The sequence below is a fragment of the Acinonyx jubatus genome, chromosome D4 (assembly GCF_027475565.1).
Source record: "Acinonyx jubatus isolate Ajub_Pintada_27869175 chromosome D4, VMU_Ajub_asm_v1.0, whole genome shotgun sequence".
NCBI classification, from domain to species: domain Eukaryota; kingdom Metazoa; phylum Chordata; class Mammalia; order Carnivora; family Felidae; genus Acinonyx; species Acinonyx jubatus.
Genome location: NC_069391.1, coordinates 46,422,076 through 46,442,296, shown reverse-complemented (window position 1 = coordinate 46,442,296; position 20,221 = coordinate 46,422,076). Strand labels below are relative to the sequence as shown.

At 41.2% G+C, this 20,221-nt stretch overlaps 1 long non-coding RNA gene across 6 annotated transcripts in view; it reads right to left on the bottom strand.

Moving 5' to 3' along the window:
• LOC106986380 (uncharacterized) overlaps positions 1 to 17,703 on the bottom strand; it is a 47,678-nt gene extending 29,975 nt beyond the window's left edge. For 3 of the 6 annotated variants that reach the window (XR_008291162.1, XR_008291160.1, XR_008291164.1), the window contains exons 1-4: positions 16,558 to 17,703; positions 13,658 to 13,804; positions 11,317 to 11,503; positions 1,131 to 10,616 (exon numbers count right to left, since the gene is read on the bottom strand). This is a non-coding gene — a long non-coding RNA (uncharacterized LOC106986380). Of the gene's footprint in view, positions 1 to 1,130; positions 10,617 to 11,316; positions 11,504 to 13,612; positions 13,805 to 16,557 lie in introns of all 6 variants that reach the window. The other 3 variants (XR_008291161.1, XR_008291163.1, XR_003413923.2) reach the window with 3 other exon arrangements.
• Positions 17,704 to 20,221: the final 2,518 nt, after the last annotated feature.

Genomic DNA, 20,221 nt, shown 5'->3' with positions numbered 1-20,221 from the left:
TTATTGCCTATAAGCACTATCCTGTACATTAAACCCCAGAATGTATTCGTATTTTTTTAAGTTTATTTATTTATTTTTTTGAGAGGGGGAAGGAGAGGGAAAGGGAGCGGGAGAGAGAGAATCTCAAGCAGGTTCCATGCCCTAAGTGGGGCTCAGTCTCATGAACCGTGAGATCATGACCTGAACTGAAATCAAGAGTCACTGCTTAACCGACTGAGCCACCCAGGCACCCCAGAATTCATCCGTCTTATAACTGGAAGTTGGTACTGTTTGACCAACATCTCCACTTTTCCCTATACCACTCCCATCCCAGCCCCTGGTAACTACTATTCTAGTCACTGTTTCTATGAGTTCAGCTTTTTTTAGGTTCCACATACACAGTATTTGTCTTTACCTGATTGATTTCATTTACCATAATGCCCTCAAGGTCCATCCATGTTGTCACAAATGGCAGAATGTACTTCCTTCTCACAGCTCAACAATATTCTATATACTATTAGGCTGTTTGCATATTTTTGCTATTGTGACTAATATGCTGCAGTGAACTTGAGGTGCAGATATCTCTTCTAAATCCTGCTTTCCTTTCCGTTGGATCTATACCCACAAGTGGAATTTCCAGGTCACATGGTAAGTTTATTTTTAATTTCCTGAGAAACACCTATACTGTTTTCCATAGTGGCTGCACCAATTTACATCCCCACCGATGGTGCACAGGGTTTTTTCCCCTCCACCTTCTCACCAATATTTGTTTTCTCTTCTCTTTTCGATGATAACCATTCTAACAGGTATGAGGTGCTTTCTTGTTTGTTATGGCCCGTGGTATTCTGTTATAGCAGCTCAGGCAGGGTAAGACCGTCCTCCCTAGGGCTCTTCAGTAAGATGACTTCAATTTCCGCTGTGGGCTCCCATGATGGTATGACAGTCCTCAGTGTAAAGGAGTCCCTTGCCTTGGTAGTGGCCCAGTCACTGACTGATGGAAAAACCAAGCTAAGTTTTTCTCTCTATAGTTGTGCTTTTATGAATTATTTAACTGGGCTTTGTACCTCCCTTTATTTAATTGCACTCATAGAGAAGTACGGACTGTTGGCATTAAGAACCCTCTAGAAGACAAAGCAGTTGATTATTCTTACCGTCAAAGTAGGCTCTCACATTGGGTGCAGTAAGAAGCACTGCACAGAAATAGCTTGTTGGCAGAATTACACTCTCAAGGGTGAATATCTTCAAGCCATCCTTGACTCTCTAGAGCAGAAAGGCAACCAAGTACAATGCCGAGGAGTGGGGAAAATGTTGAACTGAAGGCAGAAGGATCTCATGTGAAACTGTGAGTGGCCTTCATTGATGCCTGTCAAAGTAAAATTCACAGTGATTCGCTTTCCTTTCCAATAATGGAACCACTATCCTCAGGAAAGCCCTGCTCTCTTCCTGGTTTGAGTATTAACTGATGGTTTGAATGAACACAATCTTTTCACCTACTTGCCTTTGCAAGTGCTATTTCCCTCTGTCAGGATGGCCTTTTCCTCCCATCCTACCAACCCCCACCCCCCAGTTCCTCTGGGGGAATTGCTCCGTGGCCTTCCAAACCTAAAGAATAACACTAGCATGCATTTATGTAGTGCTTACTATGTACCTGGTGATATAGAGGCTGGGAGTGGGGGGGGTGGTGGGTAGTGGGAGGATCTGCTTCAGATGCAAGCAATAAGGAGTTGAATCATCTGTAGAGAATTTAAAAAACAGTAATACCACCCCCCCAAACAAAAACAAGTCTGCTTTTTTGACTACCATGTGTTGACAATTCTAAACAACGTCAGTAAGAAAATGCTCCTATCCACTGAGGCAGACTTTTCCCAATGAGCCTCCCTTCATCCTTGGTACCTGCTGTTATGTGCCCAGAACCTTCCTAAGCACTTATGTATATTAACTTCCAGAATTTGACCCCAATTTAAAGCTGAGAGGACTGAAGCACAGAGCGATTGTGTGACTAAGCTGAAGTTATGCAGCTTGGTCATAATGCCTAGCAGGTAAGTGATATGGCCAAAGCTTCAACCCAGGCAGTGTTACCCCAGTTTACCCACCTAACCACTGAACGCGTGCCTCCCAGAATATCTAACACACATGAAATACACCTCTAGGACAACATCCCTGATCTACTTGGGCTCTAATAGCTCCCAACATGTGTTCCTTAGAGCTGTTTATTTTTGTACTACAACGCTCACTGGGCTACAGGGAAGCAGACAAGAGACCCTGAACCTAGCACAATGACTGGCCCACAACAGATGCCGAATGAATGAATGAATGAATGAATGCAGTCTTTGGTTCGAGAGCTAAAAGGATTTATGTATATTATGTGTATATTATGGGAGATTGGTGAAAAGCTCTGGATTTTGATTTGGAATTCAAGAATGGCCTTCAGTTCTAACCCTGTACTATCTCTGAGACCTAAAATCGGGCATTTACTAGATCTAAATGTTTGTTTCCTAGTCTGTAAAATAAAGAGTGGAATATTATATCTGTGATATTCAATAGATTTTCAGTTTGCTTTCTTCAAACTAAATTCAAATGGGTTTCTTTTTTTCTTCCCATTGATAACAAGCATATCTGTAGGGAAAAAAAAAACAAACCTTTTAAGTGTAACATACTACAGAGAGCATACAAACTTGAAGTATATAACTCGATGAATTATCACAAGGTAAATACCTAGTTTAGATGAAACCAGCTAGATCAAATGAAACCACCTAGATGAAGAAATAGAACATTAGCAGACTTCTCATACTATCACTCCTAGTCAAATGTAAAGCTCTCCTGACTTCTAACATCACATATCAACTTCCTAATAAATGAAAAAAATATGTATTCTTTTGTGTAAGTCTTCTCTCACTCGACAGAATGTTTGTGAACTTCACCCACGCTGTTGTGTGTAACTGTAGTTTATTCATTTTCCTAGCTGTATAGTATTCCATTGTGTATAGTATTTCCTAGCTGTATAGTATTCCACTGGCAAATGAACACTTGCCAACACTTTACTTATCCATTCTACTATTCATGAATATTCTGGACAAATACAAAGAAAGCCATACCTAGTGAGTCCTAATAAAACTGCTGAAAAGATCAAACATCATTATTAAAAATTATTCATTTATTTGTTTTTCCAAAGAATGCTAATTTTCTCCCCCCTTTCTGGGAACTATTCCTTATTCCTGACTCCAGCTTATTAACATCCAGATGTAATTTTTTTTAATATTCATTTTTTTTTAAGAGAGAGAGTGGGGGAGGGACAGAGAGAGAGGGGAGCAGAGGATTCAAAGTGGGCTCTGGGCTGACAGCAGAGAGCCTGATGTGGGGCTTGAATTCACAAACCGTGGGATCATGACCTGAGCTGAAGTAGGATGCTTAACTGACTGAGCCACCCAGGAACCCCACATCCAGATGTAATTTTCTAAGGAATGTTGAAGGTGGTGAGTTTTGTCCATATACAAGAAGAAACAGTATCAGAATCTGGAAGAATATGTTATGAGTGGCCTGGCACTCTGGATGCCTGCCCACCATGTTCTTCAGGATGGTCCTTCCTTCTACTCTAGAGTCCTCTCCCTTGATTCTCTGTATCCCTGAGCCTTGGTCACAGAGAATTGCTAGTAAAAGATGTAAGCCTATATTCTGGCTTCAAGTACACGTGCCTGGTACTTAGAAGGAACTCAACAAATATTTATTTTGTGATTGCTACTCAAATTCAGCAACTCGCTACTTAGCTGAAAGTTCTTTCCTCATTTGTGGGTGATTAGTTAACATCTACCAATAGCTACTCCAAAATCTCTTACTTCTTCTGAAATCCACATTCTTACTTGATAAATAACTCCGCATTCTATTTTTAAGGAGCAACTTTAGAGAGTCCCTTCTTTAACACTTTCATTTTAAAAAGATCTTTTTCAACCTTCATTTTTACCCTTCTTGTCCTTCTCTCCAACTCAAAGGAATCTATGCCCTTTTTCTCTAAAGCTAGATCCCATCTGAGAGATACTGTTGCTATATTTATTCCCCTTCACTGGCATCTTCAAACTTTCCCTCTGCGTAGACTTCCAACCCAACCTGTGTGTTTCTCCTTCACCTTGAAAGAAAATTTCAGTATGATCTTGGTGTCTGCTCTAGCCACCACCTTTTATTACTCCTCCTTTACTGACACATTTCTTGAATAAGAAGCTCAAGGACATATTGATCACCTGTCTTGAGGCCTTGAAATGGCCTCCACCCACTTCCAGAATAAGTCATTCTACCTCCTTGCTTGATCTGTCTCCACCCCTGGATTTTCTTCTCCTTGCTGTCCCCTAACTCTGAATTCTCAGCATTTCTGAAAATTCAGCCTAGGTGCTGAGCTCTTTCTTCTGCTGCAAATGTTCTGTCTGCTTCTGGGATCATGCCTGTATAAATGACACCCAAATTTATACCTTCCACCTTGTTCTCTCACTCGAGCTCCTGCTGTGTTGTCTTTGATTCCTGCTGAACATGCCTACTTGGCTGTTCCATTTTCTCCCCTCAAATGAACACTTGCCAAACTGATCTCGTCCTTTTCCTTCCATCCACACTGGGCTCAGCATGCTTAATTCCTTTCCTTCATCAATAACACCAACATTTCCCCACTTAGGCAGGCTTGAAAACTCCATCATCACTGACATTCCTATCTTTCATTACACATAGTAATCAGTCACTATGACTCATGAAGATTGTTCTTTGAAAGGAATCTAGCAACCATGCCTTTTTTATTCCTATTCCCACACCCATCCATGATTTATATTAGCTGAGGCCATTACAAAGCTTGTAGAAAAACGTGGCATCTTCCTTTTCTCGTGAAAGGAGACCTTCATCTTTCTGTGAAAGATATTTTTATCTCTAAGCCATTTTCAGAACCAATGTTACTGATCAACATGGATTCTAGGAATGGGTAAGTCTTCCATGGCTAATTCTCCCAGACCCGTTCATGCCCCTTAGGCTCTTAACAGCTTCTCACTTAGAAGATTCTCCCAAAGTTTTCTACTACTATCAAAGTTCTAAGAGTCATTACAAAAGACCTGGAACCATTTAACAACAGCCACCTTTCTCACCTAGGAAAGCAGAGATGGTTCCTACACACTCTTATCTTGGTAGTCAGAAAAGCTAACTACTTATTTGCCCATAGTAAAAGGAGTTGCAGAAGCTGTGTGTACCATTCTGTAAATGCTGCAGTGTCCAGCTCCAAACAAACATGTTTCTCATGGTTCTGGGGACTGGTGAGGTCCTCTTGCAGATACTGCCTTCTTGTTGTGTACTCACATGGCAAAATGGAAGTTCTGGCATCCTTCTCCTTCTAAGGGTATAATTCCATCATGAGGGCTCTCTACTCATGACCTCATCGAAACTTAATTACCTCCCCCAAAACCCCACCTCCCACCTTTAGGGCTTCAACATATGAATTTTGGGGAAACACAAACACGTAGTTCACAGCAAGGATGAATGGAGGGATTGTAACAATGCTGGACACCAGCACATCATACAGGTGGCTCAGGGAGGAAGAAGAGAAAACAGAAGACAAAAATCTCTATTTCCATCAAAGTTAAAAATAAGCAATGAATTTAAATTACCGCAGAGACTAAATATCACCTGGAATTGTAACTCCTCTCTGACTCCTAAGACTAGAAGCCCCAAACTAGAATGCAAAATGAAATAATACACCAGATACAGTAAGATTAGGACCAAAACCTAGAATCATTCCCATTGGAGAATGTGGATTAGACAGAGGAAATTTTAACCCCTACACTAGATTTTGGAATCTACAAACCTTAGAGCACTATGTGAAGTACTTTGGACCAAATAAGGCTTGCTTTAACAACACTAAAATCCAATTGTAATCACCCCGACAGACAGGGAACTTACAATTCAATTCTCCAGCCTAGGCCAAATTATACACCTAGGCATTTTTCTAGGAACACAATCCCTGGAGACCTCCATCTCAGTGTGCACCCCGGCTTTACCACTCATTAGTTATAGGACCTTGGATAGGTCATTCCACCACCACAAGCCTCAATTTCCTCGTTTACAAAATGAGGTTAAGAATACCACTCACCTTGGGGCGCCTGGGCTGCTCTGTTCATGAAGTGTCTGACTCTTGATTTTGGCTCAGGTCATGATCTCATGGCTTGTGAGATGAAGCCCTGTGTTGGATTCTGTGCCGACAGTGCAGAGCCCGCCCAGGATTCTCTCTCTCCCTCTCTCTCTTCCCATCCCCCCCCCGCCTCAAAATAAATAAACTTTAAAAAAAGAGTACTACCCACCTTATACAGTTGTTGCTAAAATTAAATGATGTTTTAACAGAAAGCACTTGAAATAGTGCCTAACACGTAGTAAATGTTCTATTTATTAGTGTTAGCTACCTTTTGTACTCAACCATTATCTAATAAGCACAGGTATATGACCAATGTCCTCAGGGAGGCAAGACTCCAACGAAACTGAGATCTAATGTGAAATCTTCCCAAACTGCCCAGGCAAGAGCCTCATGAGTTCCTTGGTACGTACTCAAGGACACCTTATGTGGCAGTAAGATCAGAGACATCAGTCCCTAGGAAAGTCAGAGGATATGGATGGAATGCTCTCATACACTCTGAACACAACATGCCCAAAGCTCATTTCATTATGTCCTCAGCGCTCTCCCACCCTGTTTCCATGCCCCAGTCTTCTCCTCCTGCTCCTCCTATGTCCTGTATCTCAGGAACAGTGTGACCAGGGCCCAAGCCACACACGCACAAGTCAACTTGTATGTCACCCTCTTGACTGAGCCCACACATCACTAGGACCTTTAAAACATAAACATATCATTTGCATCCACTCCTCTCCAAGCACACTGCTACCGCCCTGGGTTCAGCTGACGTTACTGCTCAGCTGGACCACTGCAGTAGCCTCCTTCCACATCCCTCTGCGTCCACCCTTGCTCCAGGCCAGTCATGCTCCAAAAAACCTCCAGAGGAAGCTTCCAAACTGGCAAAACCAGTCATGACACTTCCCCAGTAAAATCTACCTTTCTTTCAAGGCATTTCTTTCTTCCTTCCTCCGTTCTCAATTCCTTCCACCCCCACGTCCCAGTTTATGTTCTCACCGCACAGAATCACCGTGAGTCACTGAGTGTCCCCTATTCCCTCCCACCTCTGTGGCTTAGGTCCATGCTCTTTCTTCTGCTCTATCTTCCTCCCTAGGTTTGTTTATCCAGAAATCTCCAACTGACCCTAGAAAACCCAGTTCAAGTGCTGCTGCCTCTTGGGCACCTTCCCTTACCTCTGCAGGCCGACCTAGACGCTCTATCTTCCACACATTTATGGCATCACACACAGCACCAGGAATCAGAATGGTTTGTTTGCAGGAATATCCTCTAGCACCTACACTGAATATTGCACACCACGGCAATAACAATGATGACAATAATAATATGATTATTATATTACGCTATATATACTAGATTAACATCATATATGTTAATACATTATTAAAGTTTTGTGTTTCTAAAAATTGTTATTAATGTCAAATCTTTGATAAAATTCAGGTACCTTGCTAAGCCACTTATTAGTGTGAACCACTTGAGATTGCTATTTTTGTGGTCAAAATGGGCACATATTAATGATTTCATGTAGCCCAACCTAAAACATGCATTTTCTAATCTCATTTTCACAATAACCCTGGGAGGTAGACATGTTGTGTTTATTACCCTAGTTGTATGGGTAAGAAAATTGAGGCTTGGAGGTTTTAAGTAACTTTTCCCAAGGTCACAGGTACGAGAAAGTGACGGAACCAATACTCTAATCTGGAACTGCCTGACCCTTGATGCTCTTACCCATGACTATATCCTGATTCCTAGAGAATTGTTTAATTGTGTAATCGACTGATGAGACGGTGACATGGCGGCCCCTGAGAGATGACAATGCTTGGTTACATAAAGATGTAAGTTTGTGTTCAGCAAGTCCAGAGAGGACAAATCCTGATGTTCCTGTGGCAGCTGAAACAGGTTTCTGTGCAGCAAGCAAAGGATGGTAAATACTGAAATGAGTTAATAAGGAAGGTTATAAAATCTCCTTCAAGGGAAGGATTTCTTCCCCCAATGGAGGATAGATTCTCATCTGTCAGAGATGGTTTAAATATAATCCTTTGTGAAGGTCAATAAATTGGGCTCACAAAGTCCTTTTCAGGCTCCTTATGATACTCAGACACACTGGCTTAATGTGGCTCAGCACGCAGCCTGAAAATGGGAGGGTGCTGGTTCCCCAGCCAGAAACAATCTCCCTGCCTTTGTCTCCCTCAGCATCGCCCCTGCCCCCTGACTCGGCCTTCTTTGGAACGTATGTCGTGACTTTTGCATGTCGTTCTGCTTTCTTCAACAGAAAAATGCATTGAAAGCATGAAATGTGAGTAGTTCATTTTGGTATCTTCAAACACAGTGTTTAACACTACATTTAAAATTTTTGATTACGTGTAACTTCTTTCCTCTTCTGAAAGAATCTTGTAGTATCCAATGCAAAGAAGTCCCTGATTTTTTTTCTAAAATCTATTATCAAAACTCAGCAACTCACACCATGAGAACAAAGCTTTCTCTAAGTGCATTTTTGGTCCAATCATTATCAGATATAGCATAATTATTTCTCTCTCCCTCAGCATCATTTGAAAATATGGTCATTCAGATGTCAATTCCCTCCAGGTAAAAAGTTCGGAAGATGAGCCAGCATTTCAGCCAATAAGAAAGAGATCTAACTAGGTTACTAATAGAAAATAACATGTCACATATGTAAGCGTTTACAAATTCCCAGTTAGAGTCAATACCACCTCAAAACAATTCTAATGAAAAAATTTTTTCAATAATTGTTACTCCACAGATGCATGACTTTCCACAATGATAACGAATCAGTGAATAAAAAATTGTGATAGCCCCTTATTCTCAATAAAAATGACAATAATATTATAGAACATTAAACTCAAATAAACTTACCAAATGATCTAGCTCATTTGATCCATATAACAATCCTTACCATTTATGTCACCACTTTAGAAGATATTTACAGGAAACTTGGATCCGAGAGAGAAGAAAATTGCTGTGAGTCACAAAGCCAGGAATAGCAGAGTCTAGACTAGAACCCAGGCGTTTTCCCGATTCCAAATCTCATGATCTCTCTACTGCATCTTTCTGTCCACATGGCTAATCTTTTTTTTTTTTTTAAATAGCATTTCTAACTCAGCAATATAGAAAATCAAGATCCAAAGAAGAGTGACCAATTTGTGAAAGGAGGCACATTTTCTTAATTTTGGTAATTAAACTTGAACATTAATTCCTTATATCTTGTAAAATATACCAATACTAACATTTATTGAGCATCGACATCTTGCCACAGTACTAAGTGCTTTATGGGGATTATCTCATCTAATCCTTACAAGGAGTCTAAAAGGTTGGCCCTCTTCTGATTTTACTAATGCAGAAACTGAAGTTTTGTAAGACCTTAGCTTTCCCAAGATTGGTAGCTGTTGTCTGAACCCATATTAGCTGAACCCAGAACTTAGGCCCTTAACCACTATTCTAACCTGCTATGCTAGTCGTTCTCCACTCTTGGTCCTAGACAGGCAGCATGGGCACCCCTGGGAATTTGCTAGAAATACAAATTCTCTGGCCATACCCAGACCTACTCTGGGAGTGGGACCCAGCAATCTATGTTTTAACAAGCCCTCCAAGTGCTTCTAAGGCACACTAAAATCTGAGAATCACTGTGCTCGACTGAAACACGAGTAAACGGTAACCATTTGCAAGGAGTCAGTATATGCTCTGTGCTATCAGGGAATGCAAAAAAGTAAGTGACAGAAGTGGAAGACAACTAATACATTTGTTGAAAATGAAAATCTTCAGGGGATGGTAAAACCAAAAAGGGAAAAAATAACCTTAACTAGTTCATGCAGAAGCTGAAAACAGCAATGATGAGCAATTAATCAGGCGATATGTTACACTGTAATCAAGGATCAGGAAATTCCAGAAGGACTAAATGATACAGAGTTTATTACTGCACAGCAAATGATCATTAATAAAACGTGGCTGTTAAAACAACTAAAGAGATGAATAATCACATAAGGAAATGTCAGCTGTAGAAGAAATAACTCGTGGTCTTAATCACTTGGAAAAATTACAGGTATAGACACAGAATCAAAATACAAGAATAGAGGATAGCAGTGCTATTAGAACCTAGCACAAACATGATGGATCTTTTTGTACAAAATCAAGATAGTTACAAAGACACCATGCACTTTGACCTGGCTGACATTTCAACTGCTAGAAATAATGAACTTAAGAATTTTAGCAGCACTCTGCATCACTCCCTGTCTATAGTAACAAGAAATTACTTTGCTGGAATTGCTAAAACGTAGAGATTACGTGACTTGGAAGTTACCTGGTTATTCCTTGGATTTTATCTGGCTGATGACCTCTGCTGATATGTAACTTTCCTAAAGGAATAACTCTGCACATGAGTGCTTCCGAAGACCGGGCCAAGAGCAGCTTCCCAGGGCATGCCATTCCAATATCCTTCATTATATCTCTTGAGAGAACTGCTTTTTCAAAGTGCAATGTGGAGGGACTGAAAAGTGACATCAAGAACAAGAATACCCGCAAGTGAGTGTGAAAAGAAAAAGAATTCTAACAAAGACACCAAAAGTTATTAGACAACAAAATTGTGGGTTATTCCTTCCACTTGATGGCTACTAATTTGAGGTCTCTCTCTTTTTTTTTAAACCTTTATTGGTTTTTTAAGAAATAGAAGCAAATCAAAGAAAATGCATTAATTGAAGCGATCAAAGGAAATATTAAACTTGTCTAACTGGACTTCATGAGAAGATATCACAAATTCCATGGAGGAAAAGGTATGTTCTTCTCTAACTTAGCATTTTGTTGCAATTCTCCATTCTCATACCAAGAAAAATTAGCCTTAGTAGCTAAAATGTATTGACCACTTACCACGTGCCAAGAATCATTCTAAACTTGATACATACATTTTCTCCTAGAACATTCATAGTTAGTCTATGATATATGCATTATTGTTGCCCATTTGACACTCTACAGATAAAGAAACTGAAGGAAGAGAGTTAGTCTCCAAAGATGGCCCCAAATAATTCAGTTTCTCCCTCTACATACAAACTGCAACTCCCATAAAGAGATGGAGCTTACATTCCCTCCTTACATTGACTCTATGCTAGATCTAAGAATGATTTGTGCAATATTGTGCAAAGAAAGAAATATTACAAGTCTTCTAAACCATGGATTAATAAGGCAGCTTCTACCTCTTGAAATCCAGCCACCATGTTGTGAGGAAGCCCAAGCAACCATGTGGAGAGGCTCATGTGGAGAATTATCAAGACCCCTGGCTGACAGGTTCAGTTGAGTTCCCAGCAAACAGTCAGCACCGACTTGTTATGTGAGTGAGCCACCTTGGAAGTATATCCTCTAGAGCAAGTCAGAACACTCCACCTGATGGTAAATGGAACAGAGATAAGGTGTTTCCATCAAGCTCTACTCAAATTGCAAAATCATTATTGTTTTAAACTACTAAGTTTTGGGGCACCTGGCTGGCTCAATTAGTTAAGCATCCAACTCTTGACTTCAGCTCAGGTCATAATCTCAGGGTCATGACCCTGTGGGATTGAACTGTGCATTGGGCTCCACACTAAGCATAGAGCTGCTTAGGATTCTCTATCTTCCTTTGCCCCTTTCCCCTCCTCACGCATTTTCTCTCTCCCTTAAAAACAAAACAAAACACAACAGCTATTAGGTATTTAAAAAATTTTTTTAATGTTTATTTCTTTTTAAGAGATGGAGCAAGACAGAGTGCACACCAGGGAGGGGCAGAGAGAGAGAGAGAGAGAGAGAGAGAGAGAGGGAGAGAGAGAGAGGGAGAGAGAGAGGGGGGAGAGAGAGAGAGAGAGAGAGAGAGAGAGACAGACAGACAGACAGAATCCAAAGCAGGCTCCAGGCTCTGTGCAGGGCTCGAACCCACAGACCACAAGATCATGATCCGAGCCAAAGTTGGGCACTTAACTGACTGAGCCACTCAGGCGCACCAAAAGCTATTAAGTTTTTGATAAGGTATCTTATTACACAACAATAGATAACTGAAATACTGAACTACCCAAGGTTACACAGTGAGATGGCTCAATATCAGGGAGGCCATACCTTTCACTCTCAAATAAATTAAGAAGCTGCAAATAAGGCTATGCAAAGAAGGGTTTCCATAGAGATACAAGTGTGAATAGATGATGTGCTTATATGGGTACTTTATTCAACAAATAGTCACTGAGAATCTGTGAGGTCTCAGGTACTGAGCCCAGATGCTACAGATACAAAGGTGAATAGTCAGAGTTCTGAGCTTAAGCTCCATGCATGGCCACTAAGACAAATTATAATACCCACAACATGAGCAAACAGATGGAAAATAATAGGTAGATACTTGGGATTACTCTTGACTTTTTACATCAAACCGAAGGCAAGGAATCACGGGGAAAGATATGGAAAGAGCTTGGAGTTGGGGTAAAAGAAAAGTGCAAGTAAACTTTCAAGACAGATCAACAAGAACACCACAAAATGTGTGTGTGTGTGTGTGTGTGTGTGTGTGTGTGTGTGTGTGTGAAAGGAAGCAAAATATAATGGGTATTAGAAGAAGGACAATTTTAGTCATTCAAATACATCTTTGTGAGCATACATACACACACACGACTCCTTTGACAAGGTCATGCAGATATTCTGACCAAACTGAATGCCAGAGAGTTCTTTAAAAATGGTTACAGGACCTCTAGTTCTAAGATGGAGTAGTCCCATTTCTCCCTTTTACAAAGGCAAAGGTCCGCTCTCTCACAGGTAAAAATTCGTGAACGTAAGAGCACAGACAAGCTGAAAAACTCCAAAAGGTGGGAAGAAGAAGACAGACTTCCTAGGAATCTCCAGACTTGAGGAACCACATGGCACCCCCGCTCCCCCATACACACCAGATATGGCGCTGCAGAAGCCTCTAACTAGAAACCACCAACATGCACAGACCGGGGGGTGTGTGGGGGGAAGCACTCTAAGAAAAGCCTATTCTTCCAGCCAAACTAGGAAAAGGGTAGCCTATCAGCAGAAAACCTTTTTGGCAATACTGCCGTACTCTAGGAAATTGGAAAAGAAAAACTGCATTCCTCCCACCCCCATGGTTTCAGGGGGCTGAGTAGGGAGCAGATGTTCTGCCGCACCCCACTCTCCTCCCCACATCAGTAATCGGTGCCACACGGACACCCCTGCCAGGATAGTCTGTGAGGTCCAGTGGCCTGCAAAGCCTCCCATTCCTACTGGGTAGTGAATCCAGCACCCTCCGCCCCCATGTCAGTGGAGCCCAGAGGGCAGCTGAACCTCTATGCCCACCCAGCATCAGTGAGGTGGTGGCAGGAAGTATGAGGGGGATGCGGGTGGTTAGTTAGCACTCAGCACTCTGCCCTGCTTCCTGTCTCTGGGTGCCAGCAGGGAGTTTCTGCCCTGCCCTGCAGAACAAAGTAGGCAAGTCAGGCCTCTGCTTTCCCCCTCCGTGGTGTCAGCAGGGTTCAATCTTACCACACCACATGGAGACAACGCAGGCAGTACAAGCTGATGTCCCACCTTCTTCAGGAAGCGGTCAGTAGGACTAAATGGGGAGCTGAATTTCCACCCCACACTCTTGCAAGAGAGGTATTGGCAGAGCATCAGGAAGCCAGACATAGATACCAATCCAGCCCCCAAGCTACATCTCAACAGGGAGACTCCCTACTGAAAAAAAAAAAAAAAAAAAAAAAGATTAAATAGGATCCAAAGTATCATAAAATATAACCAAAATGTCCCGGATACAATTAAAAAAAAAATTCGTCATACTGAGAACCAGGTATATTACAACTTAAATAAGTTGTAAGTTGCCTTGTATCTGTGGAAGGCAATCACCTACCAACACTAAGATTAATCAGATATTAGAATTATCTTATAATTTTAAAGCAACCATCATAAAAATGCACCTACAAACAATTCCAAATTCTCAATTCAAATGAAAAAATAACAATTAACAACAACATTATCTCTTCTGTTAATAGCTTTATATAACTGGTAACTATGGCTATGCCACCTTTTCTTCCTCAGGGTATACAAGTTGTATACCTCAGGGTATACAAGCAAACAGCTCCAAAATAATACAGCTATCACCTCAAAGTATTTATAGTGCTTGCCCTCATTTTCTAAAGAACCTAAGAAATTATGATGCCACTGAATCTTGTGAGGGATCCACAGCCAACATGATGCTGGTGAAGAGGTCACTGAGAGCACATGACTGTCAGTTGACCTGACTGCTGGATCCAGGCAGGTGGGGGCTCCTCACCCCCTCCCCTATCCTTGGAATGTATGTTCCACTCACCATTCCCCCACTAGGAGCTGTTTCAAGGACATAATCTTTGACAGTAAGGTACTGTTGAAACCATAAGGACTGGCCACAGTTAAGGCTTCTATATAGACTTTTAAGATTGAGGCGGGCCAGCTATAGAGATCTACTCATCTTGTGGTTGCTGAAGACAAAACTTTTGTGGCTGCTGAAGGGCAGACAAGTTCCCTTGCTTATTAAAACTGCCACCTACCAATCTGGACTCACCTGCCTCTTTCTTTAGAGTCTCTCCATGCCCTCGTGTACCAGGGCGAGTACAGATTTCACCCAGGAAATTCCTGAGTTTGTGACCCAATAGATACACAACATATGGCCAGTAGTTAATTTCACCATTTCATGTTAGTTGCATCTGAATTTCCCATAAATTCCATTGCTCCTATTCATTTAGTTAACATCTATTTCAGAACTTAAAAACCTCTAATGAAGATGCTCTAGAACATAACTGGAAGAAATACTGAGTATTTTTGACTTGATACTGACTTCTGTTTAACCTTGACACTGATAAAAATGTACTTCCTTTTCTCTGAACAAAAAATTTATCAGTTATTTACTGCAGGATAAGATCTTAGAGAAATGCTTCCTATGACCTTCCTTCATTAAGGTGTCCCTGGTATGAATCAAGAGGTGACACCCGCCAAAGTATCTTTGCCCAATTTCTGCCATAAAGCCTGAAATTACATGGCCACAGTCTTTACATTAAGCACTTTTCAATCTTCTCAGGCATTTTTTCTAGAAGTGAAAATACTCTTATGCATCTCAGTGATGAATGTCCTGTTAGGTCTCAGAAGACAGGAGTGTGATCAACTCCACTGTTGACTACCCAGTGTGACTTTGGGTAAGTCTTAAAAAGCTTCTTCAACCCTGTTTCATTGGTAGTAAAATGTGGATAACCCATGTTATCTGGTCCACTTGGCAGAGTTAACAAGACAAATAAAATAATGCATATGTGGATACTTTATACAGTGTAACAAGCTATACAAATACAAGTGATTACTATTAGCAGATAAGTTTTTGTGGAATTTCATTAAAAATAGTTCTCATGTCAGAACAAACTGTTCAGTAACAAAACATACAAATAGGAATTCAGAAGCTGCCGGGGCGGGGGAGGGGGGGGTGGCTAGTAGACATATCAAAAGGAGTTAGAAGACCATGAGAGAAAAAGAGAGAGGCCACCAGGGACAGTATGCTACATCTGACACCTGCAGAGATGTTTAGTTGGAATGAATGGTCCTTGCAACATGCCCAGTGTAGTGGTGGCCTGGAGGTAAACATGCTGTTTATGCACATGATACACATATCCAAAGATGTGGGCAACCTCCAAAAGTGCTCAAAAATTAGACACTCTCTTTAGTTAACACATTCCTGTAGTGTGTTAAACACTTTCCCCGCACAATCCGCTTTTGTTAAAAAGTTGTTCTCTCTCTGTTCTAGAACTCCAATACGTGAACAGCTGCAGAGGTGTCATGAAAGAGTGCTGGAAAGAATACCCCAAGGGTGGATTCTAATTTGATTCCATTACTAACTTACTGTGGGACCAACCTTGAGCAACCTCTTTAGAACACTGAACTAATATTATATGTATTTACTATCTGGGGCTGGGATACTTTGTTCAGATTCACTCTTCGTTGGCATCTGCTTTTATACAAAATAGTAAAAAATAGAAATACTGGTCTTGGGAACTGTTTCCTGATAGTTTCATTTTCTTGCAGCCAAACTACATGTAACACCACTCAGAGTAGTGACTCACACTATAGTTTCACAAGTGTGTATATGTGTGGATTCTGATAATTTTGTACTCTGTAGGGGAGGAAGAGAAACACAACTCAAGTTGAGAAAAAAAATTATCGTCAAAAATGTTTCTTTATAACTGTTTTTAGAGACCTTAGTTAAGGGTAACGTTTGAGATGGTGCTAAAGTGGTAACATGTGCCAGAAAACAATGGTAAAATCTCAGGGTCAGCAGTCAGCAAGACCCCAGCTAAATCCTTGGTTCTGCCACCCCACTGGCAAAGTGACTTTTTTACAATTGTAAATTGGGATAACACCTAACTTGCAGATAGGATTTTCTACGGCGATTAAAAATAATGCAAATAGGGCACCTGGGTGGCTCAGTCGGTTGGGCATCTGACTTCAGCTCAGGTCATGGTCTCAGTTTGTGAGTTCGAGCCCTGCGTGGGGCTCTGTGCTGACAGCTCAGAGCCTGGAGCCTGCTTCGGATTCTGTGTCTCATTCTCTCTCTTCCTCCTCCTCCCCCACGTGTGCTCTGTCTCTGTCTCTCAAAAATAAATAAAAACGTAAAAAAAAAAAAAAATTAAAAAAAATAATGCAAGTAAAGTCCTTGCACCTATAAGGAAGTCAATAAATGGTGCCTTTATTCTGATGGTAGTTGGGATTACTGAGGGCAGGGAGAAGGGGTAGAAGGAGATCATCCTTTGCTACTATAGCAGCAAAGCCATCCTCAGCTCTGTCGAACCTTCCAAGAGGGACTGGGAGCCTGGCATTCATTTTGAGAATTCCAATCCATGTCCTCTGGCTTCTTTGCAATAAACCATAACATGCTTTCTAAGATGCCAAATTGCCCCCCTTAAGCTTCTCTTGACTGTTTCTTCGTGAGGAGTAAAAAAAAAAAAAAAAAAGCCCACGTTTCAATTTCTGTGACCTACGATGATGATCACCACCACCATCATCTTCTTCAACATCACCATCTTCTTCATCACTACCACCAGCAGCATTATCACTTATTCATTTATTGGGTCCTTTCTATATAAGCCAAACACTGTGCTAAGTCCTTTACATATATTATTTAATCTTTTTGTCGATTTTGTGAGGTAGATATGATTATTCCATTAAAAGATAAGAATCTCAAGGCACAAAGAGGTTAATAACTGAAAGAGCCAAAATTCAAACCCACTTGCTTATTCACTACTCTATTCTGCCTTACGTGATGCACTAAAATACTTAGCCTTGTTAATACTTAACCCAGACTCCCCAGCTGCTAGGAATTTATGATAATTGTATAATTAGAATTTCAAATTTAGGGCAGTGACTGAGAATTATTATACTTCATTATGTGACCTTACAAAAGTATTTACTATAATAAATGTGTCTGCACCATCTTTTGGAGAAGGCTGTAGTCTTCTTAAGCAGAGTCACATGTACTTCAAGAGAAAAAAATATGAACAAGGCTATATCCTCGACAAACAAGAAGGTGCTCAAATTACATCATAATTGCAAATACTATCACCATAAATTACATGAGAGACACAATTATAAACATTTTTGATATTTTATTTATTACTCTTCACAACAATTCTACACAGTAGGTGCTATTAAAATCCCCAATTCCAGATGAGGAAACAAAAAGAGAAGCAGTATCAGTAACTAATTTTGAAAGAGTTGATTAAATATCCAGGACAGGAAAAAGGCTTTAAAGAGTGAAGAGCCCAGAGCAAATGCAAATCCAAGAATCTTTCTTAATGTTTAATTCAAAACAGTGACAACAATGAGAATATAAGAGTTGTGCCTTGATTAAGGAGTGTTCATAACCAATTTAGAAATAAATTAAGTTTGTATATGCCACATATGTTGAACTTCACATCACTGAGCCAAAATCCACGACCGCTCTTATTTTGCTCATACCTAGTCCGCAGAGGCCTATTTTGCTACTGCCTGGCCTGCAAGGTAACAAAGACATTGCGGCCACATGCATATATCAACATTTGGCCTTAGACCTGGCCCACACATTTCTGTATTTCTGGAATTATTTTATGAGACCCATCACCTAGGTTTCATAATAAATGTAATCAGTCCCTGGTTCTTATTTTTTCTCATAAGACTCAATAAATGGGTTGTGATACATTCATGTATGGACTGGGCACATTCCTCTGAGGGATAAGTGATACACATTAAGTTATCTGACTATTCCATAGTTAACTTTCTTCTTCTCTTTAAATAAATCGGTACCTGCTTATGCAGCTGTTAATGAGGTTAAATGAGTAGAAGCCTGGCCTTCCTTTATAATAGGGAGTCAGTAGTTTCAGATATCCCAAAAGTGTTCTTGAATCTGTGAGATCCATTGTCTGCCTTTTATCATTCTTAACTGGAACACTTTATTCCAATAAAGCGGGACACACTGTCTGAGTGGTGCTCAAAGTTGGCATTTGAAAATAAAATTAAACAGATTTGTAAAAATTAGCTAATTGCCCTTTCTCTGTTTTCCTAGAAATTGTGCTAGCTTTAATATACATGTTTCGCAAACATGACTACTAAATGCTTACTAAATGCCCAGGCTTTGTGCTATGCGCTGGGGATACGAAGATGATTAAGACATAGTTACAAAGAACTGAACAAGACACAGCACGAAAGCCACTCAGCTGACTGCCATCTAGAAATTCTGGATTCTGTGTCATAACTTATCACTCACATTCTGTCCCAGCCTCTCTGATACCAGGCATGAATCTCCCTTTTCAGAGCCCTGACCTCTCCTCTCCTATTCTCTTCCTCCCCTGCTGAACTGGAACAAAGGTCACTTGGAATGGAAGCAAAGCTTAGCTGTAACCACAGGCGGAAAGATCAAAGCTGGTAGCTACACTGAAGTTCAGGATTAACAGACTTCCTCTTTAAGATCAAAATTCCAGATGATCCAAATATAGGCAAATGAGCCCCAGCAGAACACTCAGCTTTCTGTGCTGCATCCAGGAAAGAAGCAGAAATCACCATAGAAGCAACTCAGTTTCACTCTTTCCAACCCCGTGGGCTCGATGCTAATTGCCTACCCCAACAGTGAGATCGCATTTCAAAATATGGTCAAACACAAAACAGCCAAGTCAATCAAGCATTAAGTATTCAAGCACAATTATCCCAACACATGCCCAAGTACCAGCAGTGAAGCAGCTTAATTTGGGAGCAGCTCCGTAATCATCTCTCTGGGCAGCTGAGATTTTAACCTCTCCCCTCAGGCCTCCCATTCTGGGCGCAGGGCTGGCTCCCTCCGTGTGTGAGGGATCACCACGGGAGCAGCCACCTCCCGGTAGTGGGGCCTCATTTAAATGCATGCTGAAGGTGGGGGAGGGGAAGGGGCAGTAGGTCTGCCCGAGTCCCCATTGTTGGGGGGAGACGTGTGGGAGCAGATGGTGAGGCTGGTCACTCAGTCTGGCTGTCAGACGCGCTCTATCAAGTTCCCCAGGGACCGTGGGCCTTTCTTTCCACCCTCAGCTCAGGTCCTGTGTGTTTTCCCAGTGTGAGTGAGGGGTCTCTTTCTTCACCACCCTGCAGACTTCAGGAGGCTGAGTTGTCTCATCCCACCCCCACTCCTTCTTCTGCTTTCTCTGGACCAGCTCGTTCTGAGCCTCCAAGGGCCCACTTGATGCAGAGAAAAGCAAGACTTCCTTTGTCTCTAACTGATGCTGCACGCTCACCCAGCAGCTTCTGACTGGCAGGCTCACTCAGTTATTTAACAAATTACTCCACAGTCCTCATTAGGACTATTGACATTTACAGCTAACCAACCCCTACAGTTAGGGGCGATGTGGTAACTGACTTTGATGGTCCTTGTTCCTCCTTTCCCTGTATTTCAGTCCTGGGTGAGCAGACAGGCCTTTGGTTTACCTTATGCTCACCTTTTATAACATGTCAGGATCTAAAAAAATAAATAAATAAATAAAGCATGGATTACAGATGCGCCTCTTATTTGCATCCATAAGGGACAAACACAGAGTCAGCTTTTCTACATATAACTCTGTCTCTAAAGCATTAGCTGTTGAA